Source organism: Humulus lupulus, chromosome 5 (assembly GCF_963169125.1).
Source record: "Humulus lupulus chromosome 5, drHumLupu1.1, whole genome shotgun sequence".
Lineage (NCBI taxonomy): Eukaryota > Viridiplantae > Streptophyta > Magnoliopsida > Rosales > Cannabaceae > Humulus > Humulus lupulus.
Genome location: NC_084797.1, coordinates 49,055,761 through 49,064,672, shown reverse-complemented (window position 1 = coordinate 49,064,672; position 8,912 = coordinate 49,055,761). Strand labels below are relative to the sequence as shown.

The following is an 8,912-nucleotide window of genomic DNA, read 5'->3' as shown; positions in this document are numbered from 1 at the left end:
AGCAGTTCAAAAGTTTCCTTGTCATAGGATATGAATTGATACTTTTGAGGGGGCAAAATGTTACACCCAAATTTCAAGAATATAAATTTTGATCTCAAAAGTTAGGCTTGTAAAGTGTAAGCTCGGAATAAGCAGGTTTGTCATAATCGGCTTTAATGAAAATATCAAGAACAACCTCGTTGTGCAGTAAGTGCGACAACATCGGAATTGGTGAGCTCGGAAACTACGTGGTCTCAAAGGTGTTCCGAGAATATATGTCAAGCTCGAAGCTACAATGACAATGGTTCAACACTTGTATAAATTCCCTGATTCCTTTCCTGCCGTCAGACAAGACGGTTCGAGCTCGGGCATTGTGAGCTCGAAAAAGATGATCTGAACAATGTTACTTTTTAAAAGTCCGACGAACTGGGGTAGCGAGCTCGTGATGGTTGATCAGTCTCGAAGGCGTGTGAATTGAATGTTCAAGATCGTGAGCTGAGTGTGAACATCTTTATTGTTATAAAATCCCTATGTTTAAGGGATTGGTTGTAATTTGTTGTTAAAATCCCAAATATCATGGGATTTATACGCGTACGTAGTAACTATATGCATTTAATTGCATTTATTTAATTGATTTGTATAATAACTCCCCGAAATATGAGGGTAGATATTCGGTAAACCACTCTATAAATAGTGTGGAGAATTCATTTGTAAGGACGGAAAAATTTGTATTGGGAAGACTCTGTAAAATTGCTTTCAGAAAGCTTTGAGAGAATTCCATAAAATGAATAACACCGACTCGTGAACTAGGCAGATTTTAACTACTGAACTACGTAAAAATCGTGTCTATTATTGGTTGTCTCCTCTGGTATTTTATTTAATTGTTCTTTATTTATAAGTTGACGAAAAACGGCGTCAACAATATACATTAAAGACTTAAGATTAATCAATTTTTTTGTATTTAATTGTTAATAATCTGGATCAAAATAACTATATAATTTATAACGATTTAAATATGATATTGGATTATATAAAATTTAATAATATTTTACATATGTTTTATTTTTTCTTCCAAGAGTACTAAATATATATTTATAAAATAATTAATATTTATAAAAAAAATTAAAATTTGAAAGACAAATCAATTAAAATTTGAAAATAAATAAATAAATTAGTTATAACTAAATTTAGAGTAATGTGCATAACTCTTCTAAAAAAAATCACATAGTCCTAAAAACAAAATAATATTATATAAATATATAAAATGTATATTTAAGAAAATAACTTCAAGTCTTATCACATTCCTTTCCTTTGAGAAGTGAACAAAAAAACTATAATTTAATTAAAAAAATGTTTTTATTTATTTATAATATATATTAAAAAAAGTAATAATAAAAAGAAATAACAACTTAAACATATTAGAGTTATAAATGTGGTACTTATAAATATTTAGTTAGAGTTGAAATAAATTTAATAAATTTATATATAATAGAGTCAATTAACGATTATATTAAGAAAAACTTGTATATTTTTTTTGAAGGGAAAAATTTGTACATTTTTATACGTTTGAATTTGTGGGAAAAAGAAAAAGAAAAAAAAAACAAAATAACAACACGCTTGAGTTGAGAAAATAAGGATTGTAAAAAGAGTATTATATTCATTAACAACTAATATTTTTTGGTTTAATTTTAACCGTCATAGTTGTTGTTGTTATTATTAATAATAATGAAAAAAACATAGTTGCTTTGTTATTTATGAGTAATAAAATACTAAAAAAATGAGGGTAAGTGTTGGGAATTTATAATTTTATACTTTTTTAATCAACAATACATAATAAAAAAAAGTTAAATATTACAAATCTTACGTGCTAATCAAAACCACTACAAGAATTTTATTATTTAATTACATTAGACCATAACACGTTTTAAAAAACGTTACCAAATTACATTAAAAATAAGTGTTTATACTTTTTTGGACCTTGTATTTTTTTTTTATTATTTTTTTGGATTCTGTATTTTGACAAATTACTTTTTGGATCATATGTTTTGTAAAATAGTTAAAATACAATCCTAAATCCGATTTTGGTCAATGTTTTATCAACTAAAATAACAAATAATTTACCAAATTAACAATTCAAAACAAAAATAAAATCATTCTGCTTAAAAAAAAACTGTGTTGTTATATTCAATTTTTTTTTATCAAAATTAAATTTAAGATTCTATTTTAACAATTTTACAAAATATAAAAGACAAAAATTAATTTGTGAAAAGACGCACGGTGAAAATACATCATGTAAAAAAAAAAAGAGGGTATAAACCCAAAAACAATAAATATTAAAAAAAAAGAAAGTAAAAAGATACAGTAGGACTCTCTCAATCTTTCTCTCTCCCATTTCTCCTCCCCTATTTCTCTTCCATTTCTCTGATTGTCTAAACCACCTGAAACGCTTTCGTATGCTCAACAAATAGGTATGTTCTTACTCAGCTGCTTAAAAATTGTTTCAATCCAATTGAAATAAAGCATAGGCCGACAGATATGTGGGTGGCCGAGAAAACCAATTTCCCTTTACTAATTTAAGTTTTTACAGCTTTATATGAAGCTACAATGGCGTAATGGAGTAAGCTTTCACTCTCTGTTTTTCTGTATGTCTATGGAAATGAATTTATTTGTTTGTTCAGTAAGGATATTCTTTTTATTCCTTCTTCTCTTTGTATGTATCTGTATCTTAATGGGGATGAATTTTTGCTTCTTTTCAAAATTTGGTGTGCATATAAACTGTTTGATTAAATTCCTCAATAACCTGTAATTCCATTTCTATGTTCAAATGTGGCGTGTTTTGGAATATAAATGAATGTTTTTATGTAGGCTAAACTCGTATGTGTAAAGTGTATTTGTGTTAATTGATATTTGTGTCAATTTATTTGTAAGTTTTGTTTAGTTTGACTGCTTAAACTGGTCTTGTTATATGAAACTAAGCTTTGCTTAACCTATGCATAATAACTGTTTGATGGAATGCTTCAGTGAGATATATGAGTAAATTGAGTTATTTTTATAGCTTTTTTTTAATCAACTTTTTTTATGGGTTGCGTATAGATTATCAAGCTGATGTATGATCCCTTCTACCCACTCTAGTCATGCACCTCTGCTTCTATGCATTACCATTTCTTTATTTTTCAAAGCCATATTATGGTTCCCTACAAAAGTTTGCATCCTCTTGTTCTTTTAGGAGCTATTGTAGTTGATCGACCAACTAGTTATTGAAATTGCAGATATTATACTTGTTTTTGTTTTGCTAATCTATCCTCCAAATCATGTATATGTGACAAAGAAACAAGCATTAAAACATATTGCTAATTGTGTCATATTGGACTCTTTATTATAAACAGAGGAGATTAGAAAGACAATCATTTATGTGTATAGGAGATGAGATGTGAGGTGATGTTATATATCATGAAGATATTACGATGGAAAGTGCAAGTGCGGCGCTAGCTGCTCTAGCACGAACTGCACTTGTGGTCATTAAGCCCAACAATTACAATACAACGAACACAGTCAAATAGCTTAATTAAAGTGTGTTAATTGTGGGAGTCTTTTGAATGAATAACATGTAATAATGGTCATCGTTAAATAACATTGTGTTTTAAGATGTGAAACTTGTGTCTGTTGCCGAGTCTCTTCTGAAGATAATATGCATGTGTGTGTGTCTTCAGTCTTTATCATTGTACCTGCTACTTATGTTTATTTCTCTTGTTTCGTCTGATCATGGCCATCTCTGGCCTATAGTGTTGCTTAATGAATTTCCTTATTAATATATACTTACTCTCTCCTCATAAATTTTTGTTCTTAAACTATATATTATTTAGCTAATATTAGAACACAGTACTTCATGAGCAAAATTTAATATAAGAAAACATGAATACATAGGGAAAAAAAAATTAGTATAAACTCCAAAATTTGTAATTCTTATGAGCTAAATCATTAAGTGAATCATTAAAATTCATTGTGTGAGTAAGAGCAGAGAGGACAAAGATGATAAATTGACTACATATCCATTTTTCTTGGACATCTGATATGAGCAGAGTCTCAAAACTTATAGAAGATTCGTGCGTGGAGCTTTGAGAAAGATCTTTATATTATCTTTAATCTTCATGAATATGTTATTTATATTCTTTCTTCTTTTTTGTAATATCTCTGATGTTTCGGTTTATTGTCAGTCATTTGTGTTAAAAATAAAAATGAAGGGGAGACATAAAGTCTCCATTTTTCAGACATGAAGAATCAAGAAGAAAAGAAACAAATCACCATAGTGTTGCTATATCTTGTAATAGATTATACAGTTGTTTTAGACTCGATATATCAAACTATAATTGGGTAGGATTGATTAGATAACATGTTTGGATTTGCGTTCTCAACCTAGGGACATTATTCCTTATAATTTCAGTAACAAACCCAAATGTATGCACAGATTACTAGGGTATTCAAGGAAAAGGAGCACGCTGAAGTTGAGTTTACTGTAAGTTAACTTCTGAAATTGATCTACCAAGAGCACAAAGAATGTTGTTAATTTTTTTTAATTTTTTTTTGTGGGGGTAAGATCAGGTCCATATATATTATAAAATTTATTAATACTAATAAATTGCATATGTACATATTGGGAAAAAATATTATATATATATAAAAAAATAAATTTCTCTCATATTTATATAACTTTCATACGTAAAATTATTTTATCATAGCATCTATCTTTATTGTTAGTGAAAGAAATTTTACAATTTTGCCATCCACTATATTTTTTTCCAATCAATAATATATATATATTGAGATATGTTTAATTAATAAAATTAATTTATATATGAGATAGCAGTAGAAGATAGATTTGACACTTCAATATTTATTTTATGCTTTGTCCAGATAATTGAGCTGCCTCACGGGAAACTCTTACTTTTGTTTGCATTTTGCAAGAAGTATGTCGTTTACCTTTGTTTTAATATTATGCAAATGTTAGAGGGGTTTGAATATCTTAAATATTCATTCATAGTGAAGTATGTTCTGAGATCATTATTATCTGCTGCGGTGATAACGGAAGGTTTAAAACTTGTGTATTTTAGTGAAGTAGGATCTGAGATATTTGTGTGATGCGACGAGATAAGGAAGAATAACATAGTGTTGTTTGATTTAGTTGACATATCTAGTATTAATATTTTATAATTGAATTGTATTTCAATTAAGAAAGAACTTTTTTTGAGATTACATTTCAATTTATTCTACTGGTTATTTATCTTATTTTTATTTCTACAGTGATATTTGATTCCTCAAGTGGTATATGATGTTTTTATCTTTTGCATTAAATTGTACTATTCATGACTAATTATGTTGTATTGTTATTTAAATTGGTTGACACCCATGGCTAATGAAAGGAATAGAAATCTTTCAGGATTGAAGAATGAAGAGAGAATGAGTCTCTTGCACCTTTGAAGCACAAGTGAAAGCGTAGACTTCAAATCATTGAGGATTTTCCTGAACTTGAAAAGTCAACACATGTCAAGGACAAGCCAAAGTGTAGACTTCGAATCATTGAGGATTCTCCTGAACTTGAAAATTCAACGCATGTTAAGGACAAGCCAAAGCGTAGACTTCGAATCTTTGAGGAATATCCTGAATCTGAAAATTCAATGCATGCCATAATCTCCTGCAACGAACACTATGGGATCTTTGAGAAGGAGGTCTATAGGCACCTCACCAATACTTGGAAATGTTGCAGGCCCTTTAGAAGAATTTGTGGGAAAGAAGAAAAGAGGTCCAACAAAAATGAAAACAATTGCTACAAGTAGTGATGGTCGATTAGAAGTCAAATTCAATGCATTGGGCCAGCCAATTGGAGATGCATCGATAGGTTTATCTTCATTTCTTGGAGCAGTTGTGAGGGAAATTGTACCAGCAACTATAATTGATTGGAGAAAGATTACTCCTGGGATGAAAGAAGTTTTGTGGAAATCAGTTTAGGTATGTTTCTTGTGCTTAATTGATTTTACTAATTCAATTAATTTGAAAAAAATTTACTTATATTAATAGATTTTCATGTTTTAATTTCTTAGGCAAGATATTTGGTTGAAAAAAATTGGGAGAAAAGTTATATATTTAAAGCCATGCCTGATTTTTGGAGAGTTTCTAAATCAAGGTTGATTGCTAAAACAAGCAAGACACCAAACGAACAAGAAAAAATTAAACTGCGGCCTGATAATATCCAATCTGAAGTTGAGTGGTGAGCTTTTGTTAGAGAAAAAACTTGCTCTGAATTTAAGGTTTGAAATCTAACATTTTCATACATTTATATGTAGGTTATTATGTGGCTGTTTTTAACTTATAAATTGAGATATATTTGAGATTTAGATTATTGCATATAACATTAACTTAAAATATGTTTTTATTTTTTTAGGCTAAAAGTGACAAGTATAAAGAGATAAGAAACAAACGACTCCCTCACACTGGTAGCAGCAAATGGTATGCTCGATTAATTGATGATATGGTAAATAATGATTTTCTTCAAGTATTTTATATCCATAATAACTATTATTATACATTTATATAGATGTTTTCTTTCCATATAGACAAATAGTAGTACAAGTAAAGAAGCACCTTCTAGGGTTGATGTTTGGACTAAGGCGCACATAAAGAAAAACGGGGAACTTGTCAATTCAAGTGTTGCTGAAGCTTTTGTATGCACCCGCTAATTTCCATTTAGTTTTTGATACTATTTCAATAGAGTTATTTGAAATTTGAATATGATTATACGTGATTTGTATCTAGTTATTTTGTTAGGACATGTTGAATGATTCGTCATTATCTTCAAAAACTCCAAAAGAAAAAAGAGATATTCTTTCAAAGATAATAGGTCCTGAAAAAGGTTGTTATTTGAAAGCTTATGGCAAAGGAGTTACTAAAACAAACTTGGAAATTACATCTGAGAAAGATGATCATATAATTAGAATGGAAAACAATTATAAATAGTTGAAGGAAAAAGTGGCAGTTATGGAGCTGATTCACTCTTTCATGAATCCCAAGGTAAATTTATTCATTCTTATTTACATTTACTTTGCATGCACCTTATTTGTTGTATCTAACATTTTTTTTGTGATGGTTATAGTCTCATTCTGGTTTGAGCGAAGAGCAATCCAATGCACATAATCCTACTTTGGTAAGATTACAATATTATCAATTTGCTTATAAATTGTCAAGTTAATTAATTACTTCTAAACTCTCATAATTTATAGTCTCATTCTGGTTTGAGCGGAGAGCAATCCAATGCACATAGTCCTACTTTGGTAAGATTCCAATATTATCAATTTGCTTATAAATTGTCAAGTTAATTAATTACTTCTAAACTCTCATAATATTTTTGTCATTTGGAATTTTTGTGGTTGGATGATGATTATAGAGTGGAAGTGTTGGAACTTAAGGCCAAAGATGCAAGCTTTTGGATTGGAATGGTTATGGGAATATTGTTGCTTATGGATATTTCATTTTAAATGATCCAAAAGATTTAGTTCTTGATGTCCCTATTGGACCATTTTCCATGAAGGTTGGTATTGATTTTGCAAGAGAGCCCGATGCATTTTTCTGGAGGCCTACTTTAGGGATAACTTGGATTGAAGAAAGTGTAGGAAATTTTATTGCTTAGCGAGCCGACAAAGTCATAATGAGGTAAAGATTGATTTTGCATATATTAATGAGTTGTGTCATATTGTTTCTGGAACTGTTATGGAAAAATCTGAGATTTAATTGCATATTTCAAAATTTAGGATTTATTGAAAATTGACTGTTATGTTGTTGATTTTTTTTAACATAGCAACCGACCATTATGCTTGTTAGTTAAGAATATAACAAGTGAGTTTTGTTTTCTTATTGCATTTTTCAGGGATAACTAGTATCGCAGATAATGTTGGAAGTGTTACTCTTTGGCTCGCAGACAAAGTTATAATGAGGTAAAGATTGATCTTACCTGTAATAATGAGTTGTATTATATTGTTTCTGGAACTGTTATGTGAAAATCTGAGATTTAATTGCAGGTTTTAGAATTTAGGATTAATTGAAAAATAAATGTTATGCTGTCGATTTGTTTTTAGAAAAATAACAACCAACTGATATGCGTATTGCTTATGATAATAACATGAGTTTTGTTTTCTTATTACATTTTTTTCTCTATGTTGTTTAGGTGATGAAGATAGCGACACAAGAATTGGATGCTTACAATTGATAAGGAGATAGTATTGGACAAATGTTACAATTTTCCTTTTATTAGACTCATTAGACATATTATTTCTAAGCATAAACTTTTATTATGGTATTTTGCACTTGAAATTTTTTTCATTTGGGACACATGTATTGTATATTTTGGTTGATAAAAAAAATACATTAGACTTTATCGATATCTAATTACATTACTAAATAATAAATTGCTTTATCAAATAAATGTAATTAAAATTAATTTGATTACATTTTGAAAATGTAATTAAAAATAATTTGATTACATCTTGAAAATATAATAAAAGATAATTAGATTACATCTTTAAAATGTAATTAAAGATAATTAGATAGATGTAATTAAAGATAATAAGATTACATCTTAAAAATGTAATTAAAGATAATTAGATTACATCTTGAAAATGTAATTAAATGAAAAAACATATAGATAATGTTACTATTGACAATATATAACACTAAGACAACGTTTTAATAGTCTATTTAATAACATGAAAAAAAATATTATCAAATGGCAAGACTTTTAATAATATGGACAGCTTTAACACTTGCTAAAGTGTTAAAAACTGCATTTGATAACACTTTTCAAGAGTTATCGTAAATGTTTTTTCTTGTAGTATTCAAAGTATGAATTCAGATGTTGATAATCAAAGAACCATGTTTATGGTATGAAT

At 28.5% G+C, this 8,912-nt stretch overlaps 1 long non-coding RNA gene across 19 annotated transcripts; it reads left to right on the top strand.

Moving 5' to 3' along the window:
- The first annotated feature begins 2,222 nt into the window (after positions 1–2,222).
- Positions 2,223–8,401, top strand: LOC133834820 (uncharacterized). Of its 19 annotated transcripts, XR_009893458.1 has the most exons (12): positions 2,281–2,447; positions 2,567–2,596; positions 4,445–4,492; positions 5,414–5,982; positions 6,075–6,281; positions 6,416–6,480; positions 6,588–7,041; positions 7,124–7,174; positions 7,251–7,301; positions 7,415–7,680; positions 7,895–7,961; positions 8,192–8,401. It is a non-coding gene; the product is annotated as an uncharacterized LOC133834820 (long non-coding RNA). The 19 variants fall into 19 exon arrangements; XR_009893462.1 differs by adding an exon at positions 4,891–4,943 and having other exon boundaries at positions 2,223–2,447; positions 5,403–5,982; positions 6,588–7,301; XR_009893459.1 differs by adding an exon at positions 4,891–4,943 and having other exon boundaries at positions 2,224–2,447; positions 6,588–7,301.
- The last annotated feature ends 511 nt before the right edge of the window (positions 8,402–8,912 follow it).